Genomic DNA, 25,166 nt, shown 5'->3' on the forward strand with positions numbered 1-25,166 from the left:
AATGTAATAATTAGCGGTTATTGATTGGTTTATTACTCTTGACCAATAGGTGGCGCTGTGACCAAAATGATGTGGCGTGGTCAATGTGATGTGACAATGTCACATATTAAGTTTTGTGTAAATATCTCCAACCTTTGCAGAGATACAGCCTCCGATGCAGTTTGGCATCTTTCCAGCAAATTCGTTGGTACGCTAATTGAAAACGGTTACGTGTATCGACACAAATTCCATAACTTTTTGCCAGCATGGTCTGAAGATGATCCGAATCAAATTTGGTGAAAATCTGAGCAACGGTCTAGGAGGAGTTCGAAAAAGTAGGTTTTCAACATGAATCAAAATGGCGGACAGGAAATTTTGCCAAAATTGACAAATGGGGTATCGATGTTCTCGGCATGACCCAAGGAATCTATCAACATCAGTTTTGTTACAATAGGCTAATGTATGCAAAAGTTATTAGCATTTTTCGAAAAATCGTTATAACTATTGACCACAAGGTGGCGCTGCCCCCAATTTTTTTGTGTACATTCATGGCATGGAGCCGGACATTTTTGTAATTATTTGCGAAACGATACGGAACTTCATTCTTAAGATACAGCAATTTACAACTAAATTCAAAATGGCCGACGCCCAAAATGGCCGAATTGGGAAAATTCGGTATCATTCGACTCGGAATGATGCACTGAATCTAAAGACACCACTTTTGTGATTTTTGGCAAAACCGTTCAGAAGTTATGAGCAAAAACATTCATTTTTCATATCTCCTGACCACTAGGGGGCACAGCGCCGAAACACTGCAGGTAGTCCCAGGGAATGGTTGTTATAAGACCCACCAAGATTGGTCTCAATAGGCCAAACCGTTGCGGAGATATAGCCTCACGTTCACGTTTGCGTGCTTTTCGAAGAATTCGTTCATGAGCTATTCGGAAACGGTTTGAGAAATCAACTTGAATTCCATAACTTTTTGCCAGCATGGTCTGAAGATTATCTGATTCAATTTTCGTGACAATCGGTGCAACGGCCTAGGACGAGTTCGAAAAAGTAGGTTTTACGAACAATTGACGATAGCGAAAAAACTAAGCCTTGCGATTTTTGAATTTCGGTGTCCATTCGACTCGGCATGAGCCAAGGAATCACAGGAAAAAAGAATTTTCATTTTGTGGCTTACGGTTCAAGAGTTATTAGCATCAAGTTTTTGAAAGTTTAGACAATTGGTGGCGCTAGAGAGTTTGAGTTAGAGACTTCAAATTTGCTACGGTTAATGTTCAGACAGTCCTCTATTAGTGTGCCAAATTATACAACTTTCCCGCAATCGGTTCTATGGGCTACCATAGACTTGGGGTGGAAGAAGAAGAATAATAATAATAACGCCAACAAACACAATAGGTGCCTTCGCACCTTCGGTGCTTGGCCCCTAATAATAACGCCAACAAACACAATAGGTGCCTTCGCACCTTCGGTGCTTGGCCCCTAATAATAACGCCAACGAAAACAATAGGTGCCTACGCACCTTCGGTGCTTGGCCCCTAATAACGCCAACAAACACAATAGGTGCCTTCGCACCTTCGGTGCTTGGCCCCTAATAATAATAAGAACGCCAACAAAAACAAGAGGGTCCTACGCACCTTCGGTGCTTGGCCCCTAATAACGCCAACGAACACAATAGGTGCCTTCGCACCTTCGGTGCTTGGCCCCTAAATATAGCTGCAAGCAGCAATTACGGGGCCAAGCACTCCAACGGCAAATGTAGGAGCTAAGCATCGCATGAAGCATCACACCAAATTCATTAATGAGCAATAACAGCAATTTTGGAATTATTGTAATTGAAATGGCAAAAAAAAAATCATAATACCACCTCTAGTAGCATGATTACTTGGCTTATCAAGCTTGACCAATAGGTGGCACTGTTATAAAATCAATTTGGTGTACTCTGTGTGACTTTTCAATGACACACACAAAGTTTGGTGTCAATATGCCAAAGCATTCCAGGGATACAGCCTCAAGTGTCATTTTCTCATTGTGCCTCAAATTCGTCGATGTGGTATGCGAAAATGGTTTTGTCTATCGACTCAAAAGCCATAACTTTGAGTCAGCATAGTCTGAAGATCATTTGATTCGAATTTGGTGAAAATCGGACCTACGGTTGATGAGGAGTTCGACAAAGTAGGTTTTCAACATAAATCAAAATGGCGGACCGGAAGTTCAGCTTACTATGGTATATTTGGTATCTATGTTATCGGCATAAACCAGGGAATATTTTGAGCCCAGTTCCATTCGAATGGGCTAATGCAATAAAAAGTTATTAGCATTTTTACAAGTGTAATTATTCATGGTTAATGAATGGTTTATTACTCTTGACCAATAGGTGGCGCTGTCACCAAATTTCTGTGGCATGGTCAGTGTGAGGTGGCGATGACACATACAAAATTTGGTGCAAATATGTCAAAGCGTTGCAGAGATACAGCCTCAAATGCATTTTGGCACCCTTCCAGCAAATTCGTTGATGCGCTAAATGAGAACTGTTTCGTATATCGACACGAAATCCATAACTTTTTGCCAGCATGGTCTGAAGATGATTCACGTCAAATTTGGTGAAAATTGGACTAACGGTCTAGGAGGAGTTCGAAAAAGTAGGTTTTCAACATTAAGCAAAATGGCGGACAGGAAGTATGGCCAATTTTCACATAATTGGTATCAATGCTCTCGGCATGACCCACAGAATATAGCGAGACCATTTTAATTTTAATAGTCTAAATTATTCAAAAGTTATTAGCATTTATGTGATATTTCATTATAACTATTGGCCACAAGGTGGCGCTGCCACCAAACTTTTTGAGTACCTTCAGGGCATGGAGCCGAATATTTTTGTAATTATTTGCGAAACGATACGATGCTGCGTTCAAAAAATACAGCATTTTAACACATAATTCAAAATGGCCGACGCCTAAAATGGCCGACACGGGAAAATTGGATATCATTCGACTCGAGATGACTCACTGAATCTAAAGAGACCAGTTGTGTGATTTTTGGCCAAACCATTCAGAAGTTATAAGCCAAAATATGCATTTTTCATATCTCCTGACCACTAGGTGGCGCTGTGTCGAAACACTGCAGGTAGTCTCAGTTCATGCTTGTTAAAACACACACCAAGTTTGGTCTCAATATGACAAACTGTTGCCGAGATATAGCCTCACGTGCATTTTTGCGTGCATTTCGTCAAATTAGTTTACGTGTCATTCAACAACGGTTGGACGAATCAACTTGAATTCCATAACTTTTTGCCGGCCTGTTCTGAAGATGATCTGAGACAATTTTCGTGGCAATCAGACTAACCGTCTAGGACGAGTTCGAAAAAGTAGGTTTGTCGAATAATTGAAAATAGCGAAAAAACTAAACCTAGCGATTTTTGAATTTTGGGGTTCATTCGACTTGGCATGAGCCAAGGATTCAGAAGAAAAAAGAATTTTCATTTTCTGGCTTACGGTTCAAAAGTTATTAGCATAGAAACATTGAAAGTTTGGACAAGTGGTGGCGCTAGAGAGTTGGAGTTAGAGACTTCAAATTTGCTATAGTTAATGCTGGGACTGTCCTCTATCAGTGTGCCAAATTATACAACTTTCCCGCAATCGGTTCTATGGGCTGCCATAGACTTGCGGCGGAAGAAGAAGAAGAAGAAGAAGCAGAATAATAATAATAACGCCAACGGAAACAATAGGTGCCTACGCACCTTCGGTGCTTGGCCCCTAATAATAAATATAGCTGCAAGCAGCAATCACGGGGCCAAGCATTCCAGCGGCAACATCAGGAGCTAAGCATATGTAGCATCAGACCAAATGCAACAATGAATAATGAAATTAATAATTGCATGATTGTAATTGAAATGGCTGAAAATCGTTCATAAAAGTTCCACAGCGAGGAGCTAAGCATGGCATGGAGCATCAGACCAAATGCAACGAGTAAGAAAAGCAATTATTGGAAGAGTGTAATTGAAACAGCCAGTAAAACTCCAGTAAAATGATGCATTATCATTTTTGGAAAATAGTTGGCGCTGTAATCAAATCGCTTTGTTGTGTTCTGTGGGAGGTGACAATGTTGTGGGCAATTTCTTTCAAAATACTTACAGACCTTTAGGGCAATGAGTCGAACATGCCCACCGAGTTTCGTTCCGATCGACTTCCATTAACCTTGTCAAATAGGTGCTTAAAGTTGTTTGGCCAATGGCGGCCATGTTTTTTAAGATAAGTGAAATTCCTCATAGAGCACTTGTGCCACATTGGGCCATATCAATTTTCAAGTTGATTGGATCAACGGTTGCTTAGTTATAGCCATTTGATTTTTTTTCATCCTGTAGCGCCACCAAGTGGCAGATATGGAAAAAAAATAATAATTTGACTAAAGTTTTTGTTCATGCATATGAGTTCTGAGTTTGGTGAAGATATCTCATTTTGTTCCCGAGTTATAGCCTTTTTCGTAAAATTGGTCCACGAATTTGAATGTTTTGGGTCACCTGGTTTTTTGTTCAGTCTTGATCAAACCACTGCAATAATATTCTCAGGACTCTCTAGATCAATAATTTTCAAAAATATGTTGCATTTTGTCCTTTGGTTAGCTATAAGAGGTCATTTAGGAAAGGGCCGTGGCCACATGTAACCTAAAGCCTATAAAACTGAAACAAAAACTCAAAACTTTATGAAGCTTGGTTATAACATGTGAAAGATGACCCACCAAGCATGCAAAGTTTCATTAAGATCAGAAAATAGCTGGTGCTATAACATTTAAACAGGCCTAAAAAACAAAAGATTTCTGTTGTGAATGGCATTAAACTGCAAAAAAAAAAAGGGGTAATATAATCACACATGCATTAGATCTGTATTTTTTATAAACAATCATGCAAAATTTAACAGAGGTTAGGTAAAAAAGAACACTGTAATATTTATAAAGCTTCAAAACCCAGTGTTGAATAAAAAATTGCAATTATAACCACTAGATGTCACCGGAAGACCACTAATGAGCTCACTAAAGACTAAAACATTACAGTTTATGGGCTTGTTGAGGGTTTCATCTAGAAAAAATGTATATTACTATTATTTAATATTACTGTTCAAGCATTTCAGATCACATTGAGTCAAAGTTTACCAATTTATTCATACAGATATATCTAATGTTTATAATTATGCCAGATTATGATTGCAATGAAAAATGACATAGAAGCTCATAAAAACAGAAGACTTGCAATAGGTTTTATCACCCATCATTTATTTTAATTATCTATATATATAACAAAATGTGTGCATCTGTGTGTGGGTTTAAGCATGCTTATTGAGTATTAATATACTAGTTTAAACATTTCATGTTTGTGTGTGTCTGTAATTCTGTTCTATTCTTTTACTGTCAGCCATATCTAGGTTATTTAAAATCAGTGCAGTACTATTATCTAGACTGTGAAATTATACATAAATTGCGTATGCTTCTTTGGAATGAAATTAAGACAACATATAACAGTTATAAAGGTTAAAGAGACAGTGTTGTATGATAAATTGCATTTACGACCACTAGATGTCACTGGAAGACCACTAATGGGCTCACTAAAGACTAAAACATTACAGTTCATTGTCTCGATGATTGATTCATCTAGAAAAATATATATTACTATTATTTAATATTACTGTTCAAGCATTTAAGATCACATTGAGTGAAAGTTCAACATTTTATTCATACATGTATATCAAATGTTTACTATTATGTCAGAATATGAATGCAATGAAACCTGACATAGAAATGTAAGAAAATAAGTCTTCCTGTGAGTTGTGTGTCACCTATAATTTATTTCAAATATCTACATACAACAAAATGTGTGGGCATGTACTTCTCTGTGTGTGTGTGTGTGTGTGTGTGTGTAATCATGCTTATTGATTATTCATATAATAGTTGAACCATTTCATTTCTGTGTGTGAGTGTCTGTGAGCCTATTCTCCATGTTAGACAATGGCACACACAAGTTTGGCTTAATTACAACAAAGCTTTGCAGAGATATAGCCTCAGACTCATTTTGTGAAGATGCCTGACATCTGAAGCAGCGCTGTACAAAAACGGTTTCGTCTATTGACACGAAATCCATAACTTTTTGTCAGCACGGTCTGAAGATGATCTGGTTCAATTTTGGTGAAAATCAGACAAACGGTTGAGGATGAGTTTAAAAAAAAAGGTTTTCAACATGAATCAAAATGGCGGACAGGAAGTTTTGCTTAATATGACATAATTGGTATGTATGTTGTCGGCATGTCCCAAGGAACATTTTGAGACATGTTTCATGATAATAGGCTAATGCAATCAAAAGTTATTAGCATTATTGGAAATGTAATAATTAGCGGTTATTGATTGGTTTATTACTCTTGACCAATAGGTGGCGCTGTGACCAAAATGATGTGGCGTGGTCAATGTGATGTGACAATGTCACATATTAAGTTTTGTGTAAATATCTCCAACCTTTGCAGAGATACAGCCTCAGATGCAGTTTGGCATCTTTCCATCAAATTCGTTGGTACGCTAATTGAAAACGGTTACGTGTATCGACACAAATTCCATAACTTTTTGCCAGCATGGTCTGAAGATGATCCAAATCAAATTTGGTGAAAATCTGAGCAACGGTCTAGGAGGAGTTCGAAAAAGTAGGTTTTCAACATGAATCAAAATGGCGGACAGGAAATTTTGCCAAAATTGACAAATGGGGTATCGATGTTCTCGGCATGACCCAAGGAATCTATCAACATCAGCTTTGTTACAATAGGCTAATGTATGCAAAAGTTATTAGCATTTTTCGAAAAATCGTTATAACTATTGACCACAAGGTGGCGCTGCCCCCAATTTTTTTGTGTACATTCACGGCATGGAGCCGGACATTTTTGTAATTATTTGCGAAACGATACGGAACTTCATTCTTAAGATACAGCAATTTACAACTAAATTCAAAATGGCCGACGCCCAAAATGGCCGAATTGGGAAAATTCGGTATCATTCGACTCGGAATGATGCACTGAATCTAAAGACACCACTTTTGTGATTTTTGGCAAAACCGTTCAGAAGTTATGAGCAAAAACATGCATTTTTCATATCTCCTGACCACTAGGGGGCACAGCGCCGAAACACTGCAGGTAGTCCCAGGGAATGGTTGTTATAAGACCCACCAAGATTGGTCTCAATAGGCCAAACCGTTGCAGAGATATAGCCTCACGTTCACGTTTGCGTGCTTTTCGAAGAATTCGTTCATGAGCTATTCGGAAACGGTTTGAGAAATCAACTTGAATTCCATAACTTTTTGCCAGCATGGTCTGAAGATTATCTGAATCAATTTTCGTGACAATCGGTGCAACGGCCTAGGACGAGTTCGAAAAAGTAGGTTTTACGAACAATTGACGATAGCGAAAAAACTAAACCTTGCGATTTTTGAATTTCGGTGTCCATTCGACTCGGCATGAGCCAAGGAATCACAGGAAAAAAGAATTTTCATTTTGTGGCTTACGGTTCAAGAGTTATTAGCATCAAGTTTTTGAAAGTTTAGACAATTGGTGGCGCTAGAGAGTTTGAGTTAGAGACTTCAAATTTGCTACGGTTAATGTTCAGACAGTCCTCTATTAGTGTGCCAAATTATACAACTTTCCCGCAATCGGTTCTATGGGCTACCATAGACTTGGGGTGGAAGAAGAAGAGGAAGAATAATAATAATAACGCCAACAAACACAATAGGTGCCTTCGCACCTTCGGTGCTTGGCCCCTAAATATAGCTGCAAGCAGCAATCACGGGGCCAAGCATTCCAGCGGCAACATCAGGAGCTAAGCAGACCAAATGCAACAATGAATAATGAAATTAATAATTGCATGATTGTAATTGAAATGGCTGAAAATCGTTAATAAAAGTTCCACAGCGAGGAGCTAAGCATGGCATGGAGCATCAGACCAAATGCAACGAGTAAGAAAAGCAATTATTGGAAGAGTGTAATTGAAACAGCCAGTAAAACTCCAGTAAAATGATGCATTATCATTTTTGGAAAATAGGTGGCGCTGTAATCAAATCGCTTTGTTGTGTTCTGTGGGAGGTGACAATGTTGTGGGCAATTTCTTTCAAAATACTTACAGACCTTTAGGGCAATGAGTCGAACATGCCCACCGAGTTTCGTTCCGATCGACTTCCATTAACCTTGTCAAATAGGTAATTAAAGTTGTTTGGCCAACGGCGGCCATGTTTTTTAAGATAAGTGAAATTCCTCATAAAGCACTTGTGCCACATTGGGCCATATCAATTTTCAAGTTGATTGGATCAACGGTTGCTTAGTTATAGCCATTTGATTTTTTTTTTCATCCTGTAGCGCCACTAAGTGGCAGATATGGAAAAAAAATAATAATTTGACTAAAGTTTTTGTTCATGCATATGAGTTCTGAGTTTGGTGAAGATATCTCATTTTGTTCCCGAGTTATAGCCTTTTTCGTAAAATTGGTCCACGAATTTGAATGCTTTGGGTCACCTGGTTTTTTGTTCAGTCTTTATCAAACCACTGCAGTAATATTCTCAGGACTCTCTAGATCAATAACTTTGAAAAAATATGTTGTATTTTGTCCTTTGGTTAGATAACATTTAAACAGGCCTAAAAAACAAAAGATTTCTGTTGTGAATGGCATTAAACTGCAAAAAAAAAAGGGGTAATATAATCACACATGCATTAGATCTGTATTTTTTCTAAACAATCATGCAAAATTTAACAGAGATTAGGTAAAAAAGAACACTGTAATATTTATAAAGCTTCAAAACCCAGTGTTGAATAAAAAATTGCAATTATAACCACTAGATGTCACCGGAAGACCACTAATGAGCTCACTAAAGACTAAAACATTACAGTTTATGGGCTTGTTGAGGGATTCATCTAGATAAAATGTATATTACTATTATTTAATATTACTGTTCAAGCATTTCAGATCACATTGAGTCAAAGTTTACCAATTTATTCATACAGATATATCTAATGTTTATAATTATGCCAGATTATGATTGCAATGAAACCTGAAAAATGACATAGAAGCCCATAAAAACAGAAGACTTGCAATAGGTTTTATCACCCATCATTTATTTTAATTATCTATATATATATATAACAAAATGTGTGCATCTGTGTGTGGGTTTAAGCATGCTTATTGAGTATTAATATAGTAGTTTAAACGTTTCATGTTTTTGTGTGTCTGTAATTCTGTTCTATTCTTTTACTGTCAGCCATATCTAGGTTATTTAAAATCAGTGCAGTACTATTATCTAGACTGTGAAATTATACATAAATTGCGTATGCTTCTTTGGAATGAAATTAAGACAACATATAACAGTTATAAAGGTTAAAGAGACAGTGTTGTATGATAAATTGCATTTACGACCACTAAATGTCACTGGAAGACCACTAATGGGCTTTGCAGAGATATAGCCTCAGACTCATTTTGTGAAGATGCCTGACATCTGAAGCAGCGCTGTACAAAAACGGTTTCGTCTATTGACACAAAATCCATAACTTTTTGTCAGCACGGTCTGAAGATGATCTGATTCAATTTTGGTGAAAATCAGACAAACGGTTGAGGATGAGTTGAAAAAAAAAGGTTTTCAACATGAATCAAAATGGCGGACAGGAAGTTTTGCTTAATATGACATAATTGGTATGTATGTTGTCGGCATGTCCCAAGGAACATTTTGAGACATGTTTCATGATAATAGGCTAATGCAATCAAAAGTTATTAGCATTATTGGAAATGTAATAATTAGCGGTTATTGATTGGTTTATTACTCTTGACCAATAGGTGGCGCTGTGACCAAAATGATGTGGCGTGGTCAATGTGATGTGACAATGTCACATATTAAGTTTTGTGTAAATATCTCCAACCTTTGCAGAGATACAGCCTCAGATGCAGTTTGGCATCTTTCCAGCAAATTCGTTGGTACGCTAATTGAAAACGGTTACGTGTATCGACACAAATTCCATAACTTTTTGCCAGCATGGTCTGAAGATGATCCAAATCAAATTTGGTGAAAATCTGAGCAACGGTCTAGGAGGAGTTCGAAAAAGTAGGTTTTCAACATGAATCAAAATGGCGGACAGGAAATTTTGCCAAAATTGACAAATGGGGTATCGGTGTTCTCGGCATGACCCAAGGAATCTATCAACATCAGCTTTGTTACAATAGGCTAATGTATGCAAAAGTTATTAGCATTTTTCGAAAAAATCGTTATAACTATTGGCCACAAGGTGGCGCTGCCCCCAATTTTTTTGTGTACATTCAGGGCATGGAGCCGGACATTTTTGTAATTATTTGCGAAACGATACGGAACTTCATTCTTAAGATACAGCAATTTACAACTAAATCCAAATGGCCGACGCCCAAAATGGCCGAATTGGGAAAATTCGGTATCATTCGACTCGGAATGATGCACTGAATCTAAAGACACCACTTTTGTGATTTTTGGCAAAACTGTTCAGAAGTTATGAGCAAAAACATGCATTTTTCATATCTCCTGACCACTAGGGGGCACAGCGCCGAAACACTGCAGGTAGTCCCAGGGAATGGTTGTTATAAGACCCACCAAGATTGGTCTCAATAGGCCAAACCGTTGCGGAGATATAGCCTCACGTTCACGTTTGCGTGCTTTTCGAAGAATTCGTTCATGAGCTATTCGGAAACGGTTTGAGAAATCAACTTGAATTCCATAACTTTTTGCCAGCATGGTCTGAAGATTATCTGATTCAATTTTCGTGACAATCGGTGCAACGGCCTAGGACGAGTTCGAAAAAGTAAGTTTTACGAACAATTGACGATAGCGAAAAAACTTAGCCTTGCGATTTTTGAATTTCGGTGTCCATTCGACTCGGCATGAGCCAAGGAATCACAGGAAAAAAGAATTTTCATTTTGTGGCTTACGGTTCAAGAGTTATTAGCATCAAGTTTTTGAAAGTTTAGACAATTGGTGGCGCTAGAGAGTTTGAGTTAGAGACTTCAAATTTGCTACAGTTAATGTTCAGACAGTCCTCTATTAGTGTGCCAAATTATACAACTTTCCCGCAATCGGTTCTATGGGCTACCATAGACTTGGGGTGGAAGAAGAAGAGGAAGAATAATAAATATAGCTGCAAGCAGCAATTACGGGGCCAAGCACTCCAACGGCAAATGTAGGAGCTAAGCATCGCATGAAGCATCACACCAAATTCATTAATGAGCAATAACAGCAATTTTGGAATTATTGTAATTGAAATGGCAAAAAAAAAATCATAATACCACCTCTAGTAGCATGATTACTTGGCTTATCAAGCTTGACCAATAGGTGGCACTGTTATAAAATCAATTTGGTGTACTCTGTGTGACTTTTCAATGACACACACAAAGTTTGGTGTCAATATGCCAAAGCATTCCAGGGATACAGCCTCAAGTGTCATTTTCTCATTGTGCCTCAAATTCGTCGATGTGGTATGCGAAAATGGTTTTGTCTATCGACTCAAAAGCCATAACTTTGAGTCAGCATAGTCTGAAGATCATTTGATTCGAATTTGGTGAAAATCGGACCTACGGTTGATGAGGAGTTCGACAAAGTAGGTTTTCAACATAAATCAAAATGGCGGACCGGAAGTTCAACTTACTATGGTATATTTGGTATCTATGTTATCGGCATAAACCAGGGAATATTTTGAGCCCAGTTCCATTCGAATGGGCTAATGCAATAAAAAGTTATTAGCATTTTTACAAGTGTAATTATTCATGGTTAATGAATGGTTTATTACTCTTGACCAATAGGTGGCGCTGTCACCAAATTTCTGTGGCATGGTCAGTGTGAGGTGGCGATGACACATACAAAATTTGGTGCAAATATGTCAAAGCGTTGCAGAGATACAGCCTCAAATGCATTTTGGCACCCTTCCAGCAAATTCGTTGATGCGCTAAATGAGAACTGTTTCGTATATCGACACGAAATCCATAACTTTTTGCCAGCATGGTCTGAAGATGATTCACGTCAAATTTGGTGAAAATTGGACTAACGGTCTAGGAGGAGTTCGAAAAAGTAGGTTTTCAACATTAAGCAAAATGGCGGACAGGAAGTATGGCCAATTTTCACATAATTGGTATCAATGCTCTCGGCATGACCCACAGAATATAGCGAGACCATTTTAATTTTAATAGTCTAAATTATTCAAAAGTTATTAGCATTTATGTGATATTTCATTATAACTATTGGCCACAAGGTGGCGCTACCACCAAACTTTTTGAGTACCTTCAGGGCATGGAGCCGAATATTTTTGTAATTATTTGCGAAACGATACGATGCTGCGTTCAAAAAATACAGCATTTTAACACATAATTCAAAATGGCCGACGCCTAAAATGGCCGACACGGGAAAATTGGATATCATTCGACTCGAGATGACTCACTGAATCTAAAGAGACCAGTTGTGTGATTTTTGGCCAAACCATTCAGAAGTTATAAGCCAAAATATGCATTTTTCATATCTCCTGACCACTAGGTGGCGCTGTGTCGAAACACTGCAGGTAGTCTCAGTTCATGCTTGTTAAAACACACACCAAGTTTGGTCTCAATATTACAAACTGTTGCCGAGATATAGCCTCACGTGCATTTTTGCGTGCATTTTGTCAAATTAGTTTACGTGTCATTCGACAACGGTTGGACGAATCAACTTGAATTCCATAACTTTTTGCCGGCCTGGTCTGAAGATGATCTGAGACAATTTTCGTGGCAATCAGACTAACCGTCTAGGACGAGTTCGAAAAAGTAGGTTTGTCGAATAATTGAAAATAGCGAAAAAACTAAACCTTGCGATTTTTGAATTTTGGGGTTCATTCGACTTGGCATGAGCCAAGGATTCAGAAGAAAAAATAATTTTCATTTTCTGGCTTACGGTTCAAAAGTTATTAGCATAGAAACATTGAAAGTTTGGACAAGTGGTGGCGCTAGAGAGTTGGAGTTAGAGACTTCAAATTTGCTATAGTTAATGCTGGGACTGTCCTCTATCAGTGTGCCAAATTATACAACTTTCCCGCAATCGGTTCTATGGGCTGCCATAGACTTGCGGCGGAAGAAGAAGAAGAAGAAGAAGCAGAATAATAATAATAACGCCAACGGAAACAATAGGTGCCTACGCACCTTCGGTGCTTGGCCCCTAATAACGCCAACGAAAACAATAGGTGCCTACGCACCTTCGGTGCTTGGCCCCTAAATATAGCTGCAAGCAGCAATTACGGGGCCAAGCACTCCAACGGCAAATGTAGGAGCTAAGCATCGCATGAAGCATCACACCAAATACATTAATGAGCAATACCTGCAATTTTGGAATTATTGTATTTGAAATGGCAAAAAAAAACAAAAAAAACAATACCACCTCTAGTAGCATGATTACTTGGCTTATCAAGCTTGACCAATAGGTGGCACTGTTATAAAATCAATTTGGTGTACTCTGTGTGACTTTTCAATGACACACACAAAGTTTGGTGTCAATATGCCAAAGCATTCCAGGGATACAGCCTCAAGTGTCATTTTCTCATTGTGCCTCAAATTCGTCGATGTGGTATGCGAAAACGGTTTTGTCTATCGACTCAAAATCCATTACTTTGAATCAGTATAGTCTGAAGATCATTTGATTCGAATTTGGTGAAAATCGGACATACGGTTGATGACGAGTTCGAAAAAGTATGTTTTCAACATAAATCAAAATGGCGGACCGGAAGTTCAGCTTACTGTGGTATATTTGGTATCTATGTTATCGGCATAAGCCAGGGAATATTTTGAGCCCAGTTTTCTTCAAATAGGCTAATGCCATAAAAAGTTATTCGCATTTTAAAATGTGTAATTACTCATGGTTAATGAATGGTTTATTACTCTTGACCAATAGGTGGCGCTGTTACCAAATTTATGTGGCATGGTGAGTGTGAGGTGATGATGACACATACAAAGTTTGGTGCAAATATGTCAAAGTGTTGCAGAGATACAGCCTCAAATGCATTTTGGCACCCTTCTAGCAAATTCGTTGATGCGCTAAATGAGAACCGTTTCGTATATCGACACGAAATCCATAACTTTTTGCCAGCATGGTCTGAAAATGATTCACCTCAAATTTTGTGAAAATTGGACTAACGGTCTAGGAGGAGTTCGAAAAAGTAGGTTTTCAACATTAAGCAAAATGGCGGACAGGAAGTAAGGCCAATTTTCACATAATTGGTATCAATGCTCTCGGCATGACCCACAGAATATAGTGAGATCATTTTAATTTTAATTGTCTAATTTATTCAAAAGTTATTAGCGTTTATGTGATATTTCATTATAACTATTGGCCACAAGGTGGCGCTGCCACCAAACTTTTTGAGTACCTTCAGGGCATGGAGCCGAATATTTTTGTAATTATATGCGAAACGATACGATGCTGCGTTCAAAAAATACAGCATTTTGAATCTTAATTCAAAATGGCCGACGCCTAAAATGGCCGACACAGGAAAATTTGATATCATTCGACTCGACATGACTCACTGAATCTAAAGAGACCAGTTGTGTGATTTTTGGCCAAACCATTCAGAGGTTATAAGCCAAAATGTGCATTTTTCATATCTCCTGACCACTAGGTGGCGCTGTGTCGAAACACTGCAGGTAGTCTCAGTTCATGCTTGTTATAACACACACCAAGTTTGGTCTCAATATGCCAAACCGTTGCCGAGATATAGCCTTACATGCATTTTTGCGTGCTTTTCGTAAAATTTGTACACGTGTCATTCGACAAAGGTTGGACGAATCAACTTGAATTCCATAACTTTTTGCCAGTATGGTCTGAAGATGATCGGAGCCAATTTTCGTGAAAATCGGACTAACCGTCTAGGACGAGTTCGAAAAAGTAGGTTTTTCGAAAAATTGAAAATAGCGAAAAAACTAAACCTTGCGATTTTTGAATTTCGGGATTCATTCGACTTGGCTTGAGCCAAGGATTCAGAGGAAAAAAGAATTTCCATTTTCTGGCTTACGGTTCAAAAGTTATTAGCATATAAACATTGAAAGTTTGGACAAGTGGTGGCGCTAGAGAGTTGGAGTTAGAGACTTCAAATTTGCTATAGTTAATGGTGGGACTGTCCTCTATCAGTGTGCCAAATTATACAACTTTCCCGCAATCGGTTCTATGGGCTGCCATAGACTTGCGGCGGAAGAAGAAGAAGAAGAAGAAGCAGAATAATAATAACGCCAACGATTACAATAGGTGCCTACGCACCTTCGGTGCTTGGCCCCTAAATATAGCTGCAAGCAGCAATTACGGGGCCAAGCACTCCAACGGCAAATGTAGGAGATAAGCATGGCATGAAGCATCACACCAAATACATTTATAAGCAATAACAGCAATTATAGGATTATTGTATTTGAAATGGCAAAACAATCATAATACCACCTCTAGTAGCATGATTACTTGGCTTATCAAGCTTGACCAATAGGTGGCACTGTTATAAAATCAATTTGGTGTACTCTGTGTGACTTTTCAATGACACACACAAAGTTTGGTGTCAATATGCCAAAGCATTCCAGGGATACAGCCTCAAGTGTCATTTTCTCATTGTGCCTCAAATTCGTCGATGTGGTATGCGAAAACGGTTTTGTCTATCGACTCAAAATCCATAACTTTGAATCAGTATAGTCTGAAGATCATTTGATTCGAATTTGGTGAAAATCGGACATACGGTTGATGAGGAGTTCGAAAAAGTATGTTTTCAACATAAATCAAAATGGCGGACCGGAAGTTCAGCTTACTGTGGTATATTTGGTATCTATGTTATCGGCATAAGCCAGGGAATATTTTGAGCCCAGTTTCCTTCAAATAGGCTAATGCAATAAAAAGTTATTAGCATTTTAAAAAGTGTAATTACTCATGGTTAATGAATGGTTTATTACTCTTGACCAATAGGTGGCGCTGTTACCAAATTTATGTGGCATGGTCAGTGTGAGGTGGCGATGACACATACAAAGTTTGGTGCAAATATGTCAAAGTGTTGCAGAGATACAGCCTCAAATGCATTTTGGCACCCTTCCAGCAAATTCGTTGATGCGCTAAATGAGAACCGTTATGTATATCGACACGAAATCCATAACTTTTTGCCAGCATGGTCTGAAGATGATTCACGTCAAATTTGGTGAAAATTGGGCTAACGGTCTAGGAGGAGTTCGAAAAAGTAGGTTTTCAACATTAAGCAAAATGGCGGACAGGAAGTATGGCCAATTTTCACATTATTGGTATCAATACTCTCGGCATGACCCACAGAATATAGTGAGACCATTTTAATTTTAATAGACTAATTTATTCAAAAGTTATTAGCATTTATGTGATATTTCATTATAACTATTGGCCACAAGGTGGCGCTGCCACCAAACTTTTTGAGTACCTTCAGGGCATGGAGCCGAAAATTTTTGTAATTATTTGCAAAACGATACGATGCTGCGTTCAAAAAATACAGCATTTTAAATCATAATTCAAAATGGCCGACGCCTAAAATGGCCGACACAGGAAAATTGGATATCATTCGACTCGACATGACTCACTGAATCTAAAGAGACCAGTTGTGTGATTTTTGGCCAAACCATTCAGAAGTTATAAGCCAAAATATGCATTTTTCATATCTCCTGCTCACTAGGTGGCGCTGTGTCGAAACACTGCAGGTCGTCTCAGTTCATGCTTGTTATAACACACAACAAGTTTGGCCTCAATATGCCAAACCGTTGCCGAGATATAGCCTCACGTGCATTTTTGCGTGCTTTTCGTCAAATTTGTTTACGTGTCATTCGACAACGGTTGGACGAATCAACTTGAATTCCATAACTTTTTGCCGGCCTGGTCTGAAGATGATCTGAGACAATTTTCGTGGCAATCGGACTAACCGTCTAGGCCGAGTTCGAAAAAGTAGGTTTTTCGAATAATTGAAAATAACGAAAAAACTAAACCTTGCGATTTTTGAATTTCGGGATTCTTTCGACTTGGCTTAAGCCAAGGATTCAGAGGAAAAAATAATTTCCATTTTCTGGCTTACGGTTCAAAAGTTATTAGCATATAAACATTGAAAGTTTGGACAAGTGGTGGCGCTAGAGAGTTGGAGTTAGAGACTTCAAATTTGCTATAGTTAATGTTGGGACTGTCCTCTATCAGTGTGCCAAATTATACAACTTTCCCGCAATCGGTTCTATGGGCTGCCATAGACTTGCGGCGGAAGAAGAAGAAGAAGAAGCAGAATAATAATAACGCCAACAGAAACAATAGGTGCCTCGCACCTTCGGTGCTTGGCCCCTAAATATAGCTGCAAGCAGCAATTACGGGGCCAAGCACTCCAACGGCAAATGTAGTAGCTAAGCATCGCATAAAGCATCACACCAAATACATTAATGAGCAATAACAGCAATTTTGGAATTATTGTATTTGAAATGGCAAAAAAAAACAAAAAAACACCAATACCACCTCTAGTAGCATGATTACTTGGTTTATCAAGCTTGACCAATAGGTGACACTGTTATAAAATCAATTTGGTGTACTCTGTGTGTCTTTTCAATGACACACACAAAGTTTGGTGTCAATATGCCAAAGCATTCCAAGGATACAGCCTCAAGTGTCATTTTCTCATTGTGCCTCAAATTCGTCGATGTGGTATGCGAAAACGGTTTTGTCTATCGACTCAAAATCCATAACTTTGAATCAGTATAGCCTGAAGATCATTTGATTCGAATTTGGTGAAAATCGGACATACGGTTGATCAGGAGTTCGAAAAAGTATGTTTTCAACATAAATCAAAATGGCGGACCGGAAGTTCAGCTTACCGTGGTATATTTGGTATCTATGTTATCGGCATAAGCCAGGGAATATTTTGAGCCCAGTTTCCTTCAAATAGGCTAATGTAATAAAAAGTTATTAGCATTTTAAAAAGTGTAATTACTCATGGTTAATGAATGGTTTATTACTCTTGACCAATAGGTGGCGCTGTTACCAAATTTATGTGGCATGGTCAGTGTGAGGTGGCGATGACACATACAAAGTTTGGTGCAAATATGTCAAAGTGTTGCAGAGATACAGCCTCAAATGCATTTTGGCACCCTTCCAGCAAATTCGTTGATGCGCTAAATGAGAACCGTTACATATATCGACACAAAATCCATAACTTTTAGCCAGCATGGTCTGAAGATGATGCACGTCAAATTTGGTGAAAATTGGGCTAACGGTCTAGGAGGAGTTCGAAAAAGTAGGTTTTCAACATTAAGCAAAATGGCGGACAGGAAGTAAGGCCAATTTTCACATTATTGGTATCAATACTCTCGGCATGACCCACAGAATATAGCGAGACCATTTTAATTTTAATAGACTAATTCATTCAAAAGTTATTAGCATTTATGTGATATTTCATTATAACTATTGGCCACAAGGTGGCGCTGCCACCAAACTTTTTGAGTACCTTCAGGGCATGGAGCCGAATATTTTTGTAATTATTTGCGAAACGATACGATGCTGCGTTCAAAAAATACAGCATTTTAAATCATAATTCAAAATGGCCGACGCCTAAAATGGCCGACACAGGAAAATTGGATATCATTTGACTCGACATGACTCACTGAATCTAAAGAGACCAGTTGTGTGATTTTTGGCCAAACCATTCAGTAGTTATAAGCCAAAATATGCATTTTTCATATCTCCTGACCACTAGGTGGCGCTGTGTCGAAACACAGCAGGTAGTCTCAGTTCATGCTTGTTATAACACACGCCAAGTTTGGTCTCAATATGACAAACCCTTGCCGGGATATAGCCTCACGTGCATGTTTGCGTGCTTTTTGTCAAATTTGTTTACGTGTCATTCGACAACAGTTGGACGAATCAACTTGAATTCCATAACTTTTTGCCAGCATGGTCTGAAGATGATCTGAGCCAATTTTCGTGGCAATCGGACTAACCGTCTAGGACGAGTTCGAAAAAGTAGGTTTTTCGAATAATTGAAAATAGCGAAAAAACTAAACCTTGCGATTTTTGAATTTTAGGGTTCATTCGACTTGGCCTGAGCCAAGGATTCAGAGGAAAAAAGAATTTCCATTTTCTGGCTTACGGTTCAAAAGTTATTAGCATACAAACATTGAAAGTTTGGACAAGTGGTGGCGCTAGAGAGTAGGAGTTAGAGGCTTCAAATTTGCTATAGTTAATGTTGGGACTGTCCTCTATCAGTGTGCCAAATTATACAACTTTCCCGCAATCGGTTCTATGGGCTGCCATAGACTTGCGGCGGAAGAAGAAGAAGAATAATAATAAATATAGCTGCAAGCAGCAATAACGGGGCCAAGCACTACAGAAGCAAGCTTCAGACGAACGGCAGGAATGAGTAATTAAGACAGTTTTAAGATTATTTTAGGCAAAATGGCTTGAAAACAATCAACACAACAACTAGTAATAGGATTTATTGGCTTATCACGTGTAACCAATAGGTGGTGCTGTTACCAAATTAGTTTGGAACGGTCAGTGTGAGGTGTCGATGACACATACAAAGTTTGGTGCAAATATGTCAAAGCTTTGCAGAGATACAGCCTCAAATGCATTTTGGCACCCTTCAAGCAGATTTGTTGATGCGCTAAATGAGAACCGTTTCGTATGTCGACACGAAATCCATAACATTTTGCCAGCATGTTCTGAAGATGAGCCACGTCAAATTTGGTGAAAATCTGACAAACGGTCTAGGAGGAGTTCGAAAAAGTAGGTTTTCAACATTAATCAAAATGCCGGACAGGAAGTTCAGCCAAATAAGGAAAACTTTGTATCTATGTTCTCGACTTGACCCAAGGAATCTACAAAGACCAGCGTCATGTCAATAGCCAGATTTATTCAAAAGTTATTAGCCTTTACGTAAATTGAGTTATAACTTTTGACCACTAGGTGGCGCTGTTTCAAAATATTTTGAATACCTTCAGGGGATGGTGTTGTTGGCACATTCTGAGTTTCGTAATATTACACCAATGCATTTGTTTAGTATAGCATTTTATTTCACAAAACTGTATTGAAGTCAATGAGAATTTCATGTTTTGTTCTATTATAGCGCCACCAAGAGGCTCAGTCCCACCATTTTTTTTATGTGTGCTCAGAGTGAGCCCATACATATGTGTGTCAATTTTGGTGAAAATATCTCAATTCACTTCAGAGTTATAGACATTTATATGAAAAAGCACGTAAAAAATGACTGACTCTTGACTTTGATTGAATATTACTACCCCTTACTATCAATATTTTGGCATTTGGGCATTGGCGTATAGCTATCGACCTATGTTTCCGAACTTCTGACGGTGGTTTCGTCTCGATCAGACAAGCGGTTTCAAAGATATAGCCAAATGTTTTTTAAGCGCTAAATCACAACGCTACACAAACCGAAAGGCAAAACCTAGCATGTTTGGTATCATAGGACTCGGTAAGGTTTCAGGAGTCCAATTTGATGAGTCTCGTGAAAATAAGTCAACCACACCCAAAGTTATAAGCATTTAAAAAAAGAAGATCACCACTAGGTGGCGCTGTTTTGAAATTTCTCACGCTCCTTCAAGACATTGTGCTGATGAACCATACCAAGTTTCGTAACAATCTGCTGATGCGTTCTTAAAATACAGCATTTTAGCACAAAATTCAAAATGGCCGACAGTCAAAATGGCCGAAATGGTCAAATTGGATATCAGTCGACTCGGCATGTTGCCCTGAATCTAAGAAGACCAATGTTATGATTTTTGGACAAACTGTTCAGAAGTTATAAGCAAAAATAGCAGTTTTTCATATCTCCGGATCAGTAGGTGGCGCTGCGCCCAATCACAGCATGTTGCCTCAGGTCATGCTTGTTATGACATGTACCAAGTTTGGTCTGAATAGGATAAGTCGTTGCCAAGATACAGCCTTACGACTGTTTTTGTAAGCACTACATAAAATTTGTTAGAGCGTTTATCGAAAACGGTTTGACGAATCAATTTGATTTGCATAACTTTTGGTCAGCACTGCCTGAGGATGATATGGTTCAATTTTCGTGTGAATCGGACAAACCGTCTAGGACGAGTTCGAAAAAGTAGGTTTTTAAAGAAATTCAAAATGGCGGTCATATTTCTATGACGGAAATGACTTCGTAGGGTGCAATCGAATCGGCATGAGCTCAGAAATTAGAGGAAAAAAGAATTTCGTTGATTGGCCTTAGGGTTAAAAAGTTATTAACAAAATTAAAGTGAAATTTTGGACAGTTGGTGGCGCTAGAGGGATTGACTTACACACACCAAAATTGGTGTACTTAATGTTGGCACTGTCCTCTATCAGAATGTCAAACCATTACAACTTTCCCGCATTCGGTTCTATGGGCTGCCATAGACGCCCAGTCGGAAGAATAATAATAATAATAAATATAGCTGCAAGCAGCAATTACGGGGCCAAGCACTCCAACGGCAAATGTAGGAGCTAAGCATCGCATGAAGCATCACACCAAATTCATTAATGAGCAATAACAGCAATTTTGGAATTATTGTAATTGAAATGGCAAAAAAAAAATCATAATACCACCTCTAGTAGCATGATTACTTGGCTTATCAAGCTTGACCAATAGGTGGCACTGTTATAAAATCAATTTGGTGTACTCTGTGTGACTTTTCAATGACACACACAAAGTTTGGTGTCAATATGCCAAAGCATTCCAGGGATACAGCCTCAAGTGTCATTTTCTCATTGTGCCTCAAATTCGTCGATGTGGTATGCGAAAATGGTTTTGTCTATCGACTCAAAAGCCATAACTTTGAGTCAGCATAGTCTGAAGATCATTTGATTCGAATTTGGTGAAAATCGGACCTACGGTTGATGAGGAGTTCGACAAAGTAGGTTTTCAACATAAATCAAAATGGCGGACCGGAAGTTCAGCTTACTATGGTATATTTGGTATCTATGTTATCGGCATAAACCAGGGAATATTTTGAGCCCAGTTCCATTCGAATGGGCTAATGCAATAAAAAGTTATTAGCATTTTTACAAGTGTAATTATTCATGGTTAATGAATGGTTTATTACTCTTGACCAATAGGTGGCGCTGTCACCAAATTTCTGTGGCATGGTCAGTGTGAGGTGGCGATGACACATACAAAATTTGGTGCAAATATGTCAAAGCGTTGCAGAGATACAGCCTCAAATGCATTTTGGCACCCTTCCAGCAAATTCGTTGATGCGCTAAATGAGAACTGTTTCGTATATCGACACGAAATCCATAACTTTTTGCCAGCATGGTCTGAAGATGATTCACGTCAAATTTGGTGAAAATTGGACTAACGGTCTAGGAGGAGTTCGAAAAAGTAGGTTTTCAACATTAAGCAAAATGGCGGACAGGAAGTATGGCCAATTTTCACATAATTGGTATCAATGCTCTCGGCATGACCCACAGAATATAGCGAGACCATTTTAATTTTAATAGTCTAAATTATTCAAAAGTTATTAGCATTTATGTGATATTTCATTATAAATATTGGCCACAAGGTGGCGCTGCCACCAAACTTTTTGAGTACCTTCAGGGCATGGAGCCGAATATTTTTGTAATTATTTGCGAAACGATACGATGCTGCGTTCAAAAAATACAGCATTTTAACACATAATTCAAAATGGCCGACGCCTAAAATGGCCGACACGGGAAAATTGGATATCATTCGACTCGAGATGACTCACTAAATCTAAAGAGACCAGTTGTGTGATTTTTGGCCAAACCATTCAGAAGTTATAAGCCAAAATATGCATTTTTCATATCTCCTGACCACTAGGTGGCGCTGTGTCGAAACACTGCAGGTAGTCTCAGTTCATGCTTGTTAAAACACACACCAAGTTTGGTCTCAATATGACAAACTGTTGCCGAGATATAGCCTCACGTGCATTTTTGCGTGCATTTCGTCAAATTATTTTACGTGTCATTCGACAACGGTTGGACGAATCAACTTGAATTCCATAACTTTTTGCCGGCCTGGTCTGAAGATGATCTGAGACAATTTTCGTGGCAATCAGACTAACCGTCTAGGACGAGTTCGAAAAAGTAGGTTTGTCGAATAATTGAAAATAGCGAAAAAACTAAACCTTGCGATTTTTGAATTTTGGGGTTCATTCGACTTGGCATGAGCCAAGGATTCAGAAGAAAAAAGAATTTTCATTTTCTGGCTTACGGTTCAAAAGTTATTAGCATAGAAACATTGAAAGTTTGGACAAGTGGTGGCGCTAGAGAGTTGGAGTTAGAGACTTCAAATTTGCTATAGTTAATGCTGGGACTGTCCTCTATCAGTGTGCCAAATTATACAACTTTCCCGCAATCGGTTCTATGGGCTGCCATAGACTTGCGGCGGAAGAAGAAGAAGAAGAAGAAGCAGAATAATAATAATAACGCCAACGGAAACAATAGGTGCCTACGCACCTTCGGTGCTTGGCCCCTAATAATAATAAGAACGCCAACAAAAACAAGAGGGTCCTACGCACCTTCGGTGCTTGGCCCCTAATAACGCCAACGAAAACAATAGGTGCCTACGCACCTTCGGTGCTTGGCCCCTAATAATAAGAACGCCAACAAAAACAAGAGGGTCCTACGCACCTTCGGTGCTTGGCCCCTAATAAGTTATTTTAGTAATTTTATATTATTGTAACTGATTCTCACTTCCCTTTTTTACATCTTCACATCATCGCACAGTGCTCACTTAATAAATGCACAGCTAAACAGATGAGTTTTGAGTCTAGATTTAAATGTGACTTGTGTTTTAGCACATCTGACCTCTTCTGGAAGCTGATTCCAACTGTGAGCGGCAAAGTAACTAGGATAAGAGGGTGCACACTGAATAAAGGCAGACTCCCCTTGTTTTGTGTGAACCCTTGGTATTTCCAACTGACTCGATCCTAGTGATCTGAGTGCTCTGTTAGGTTTATATTCAGTGAACATATCTGCAATATATTTTGGTCCTAGGTCAATGAGTGATTTATAAACTAGTAAAAGTACTTTTAAAATCAATCCTAAATGTAACTGGAAGCCAGTGTAAGGACATGAGAACTGGTGTGATATGCTCAGATTTTCTGGTTCTAGTCAGAATCCTGGCAGCAGCGTTCTGGATGAGCTGCAGCTGTCTAATGGTCTTTTTGGGAAGGCCGGTGAGGAGCCCATTACAATAGTCCACCCTGTTGGTGATAAAGGCATGAACAAGTTTCTCCAAGTCTTGACTGAAAACAAAACATCTAATTGCAATGTTTTTTAGATGATAGTATGCTGATTTAGTTACTGCTTTGATGTGACTACTGAAACTAAGGTCTGTCTCCAGAATCACACCAAGATTCCTGACTTGATTTTTAGTTGTTTGACCCCTAGAGTCAAGCTATGCATTCACCTTGAAAACTTCTTTCCAAATGCAATAACTTCTCCTTGTTTAACTGAAGAAAGTTCTGGCACATCCAGCTATTAATTTCATCAATACATTGGCAGAGGGAGTCAATGGGGCTGTAGTCATTTGGAGATAAGGCTAGGTAAATAGCTGTGATAGGCAATTTGGTTCTTTCTCATTATTTGACTTCGTGTGAGAATATACAGGCTAAACAAGAGCGGTGCAATAGTTGAGCCTTGTGGGACTCCGCGTGTCATGGACGTCCACTAGTAGCATTAATTTCAGGATGCCATTGGTAGCATTCATTTCAGGTTTAACTTCTAATTGTAAATGTCAAAAAATTACGGGTTGCTTTTCATGTCAGTGTGATATCTTGTTTAAATAGGTGGCATAAGACAGTGTCAACCAGATTGCATCCCATAAAGTCATATTTATGGGATGCAAAAGTCTAAATTCTGAGATAAAATTATAATAAAGACAAAAATGTAAATCATAATTATGATTTAATGTGTAATAATCGGTTTTTTTTTTCATCTTATGACTTTTTGTCTCCGTTTCAACTTTTTGTCATAATTATTACACAAGTTATAATTCTTACATAAATTGTTGACTTTTTTATGTCATAATTGTGATCTTTTAAATTATTTTTACTATAGATCTAGTAGTATCTAATTATGCTTTACCAAATTATGATTTACCTAATTTGGCTGTATATACACAGGGCATGTTCTTGCATTCAAAACCAGCTTGATAAAGCAC

At 38.4% G+C, this 25,166-nt stretch overlaps 1 protein-coding gene and 1 long non-coding RNA gene across 7 annotated transcripts in view; both read left to right on the forward strand.

Annotated features, from left to right (window-relative positions):
• The window catches only part of LOC127946958 (inositol hexakisphosphate and diphosphoinositol-pentakisphosphate kinase 2), a 65,853-nt gene that overhangs the window by 21,165 nt on the left and 19,522 nt on the right, over nucleotides 1-25,166 (forward strand). The window lies entirely within an intron of this gene.
• On the forward strand, nucleotides 1,341-24,902 carry LOC127946960 (uncharacterized). Of its 2 annotated transcripts, XR_008151195.1 has the most exons (4): nucleotides 1,341-1,439; nucleotides 1,664-2,631; nucleotides 14,185-14,361; nucleotides 22,543-23,478. It is a non-coding gene; the product is annotated as an uncharacterized LOC127946960 (long non-coding RNA). The 2 variants fall into 2 exon arrangements; XR_008151196.1 differs by lacking the exons at nucleotides 1,341-1,439; nucleotides 1,664-2,631 and adding an exon at nucleotides 7,953-12,077 and having other exon boundaries at nucleotides 22,543-24,902.

Source organism: Carassius gibelio, chromosome A25 (genome assembly GCF_023724105.1).
Source record: "Carassius gibelio isolate Cgi1373 ecotype wild population from Czech Republic chromosome A25, carGib1.2-hapl.c, whole genome shotgun sequence".
NCBI classification, from domain to species: Eukaryota; Metazoa; Chordata; class Actinopteri; order Cypriniformes; family Cyprinidae; genus Carassius; species Carassius gibelio.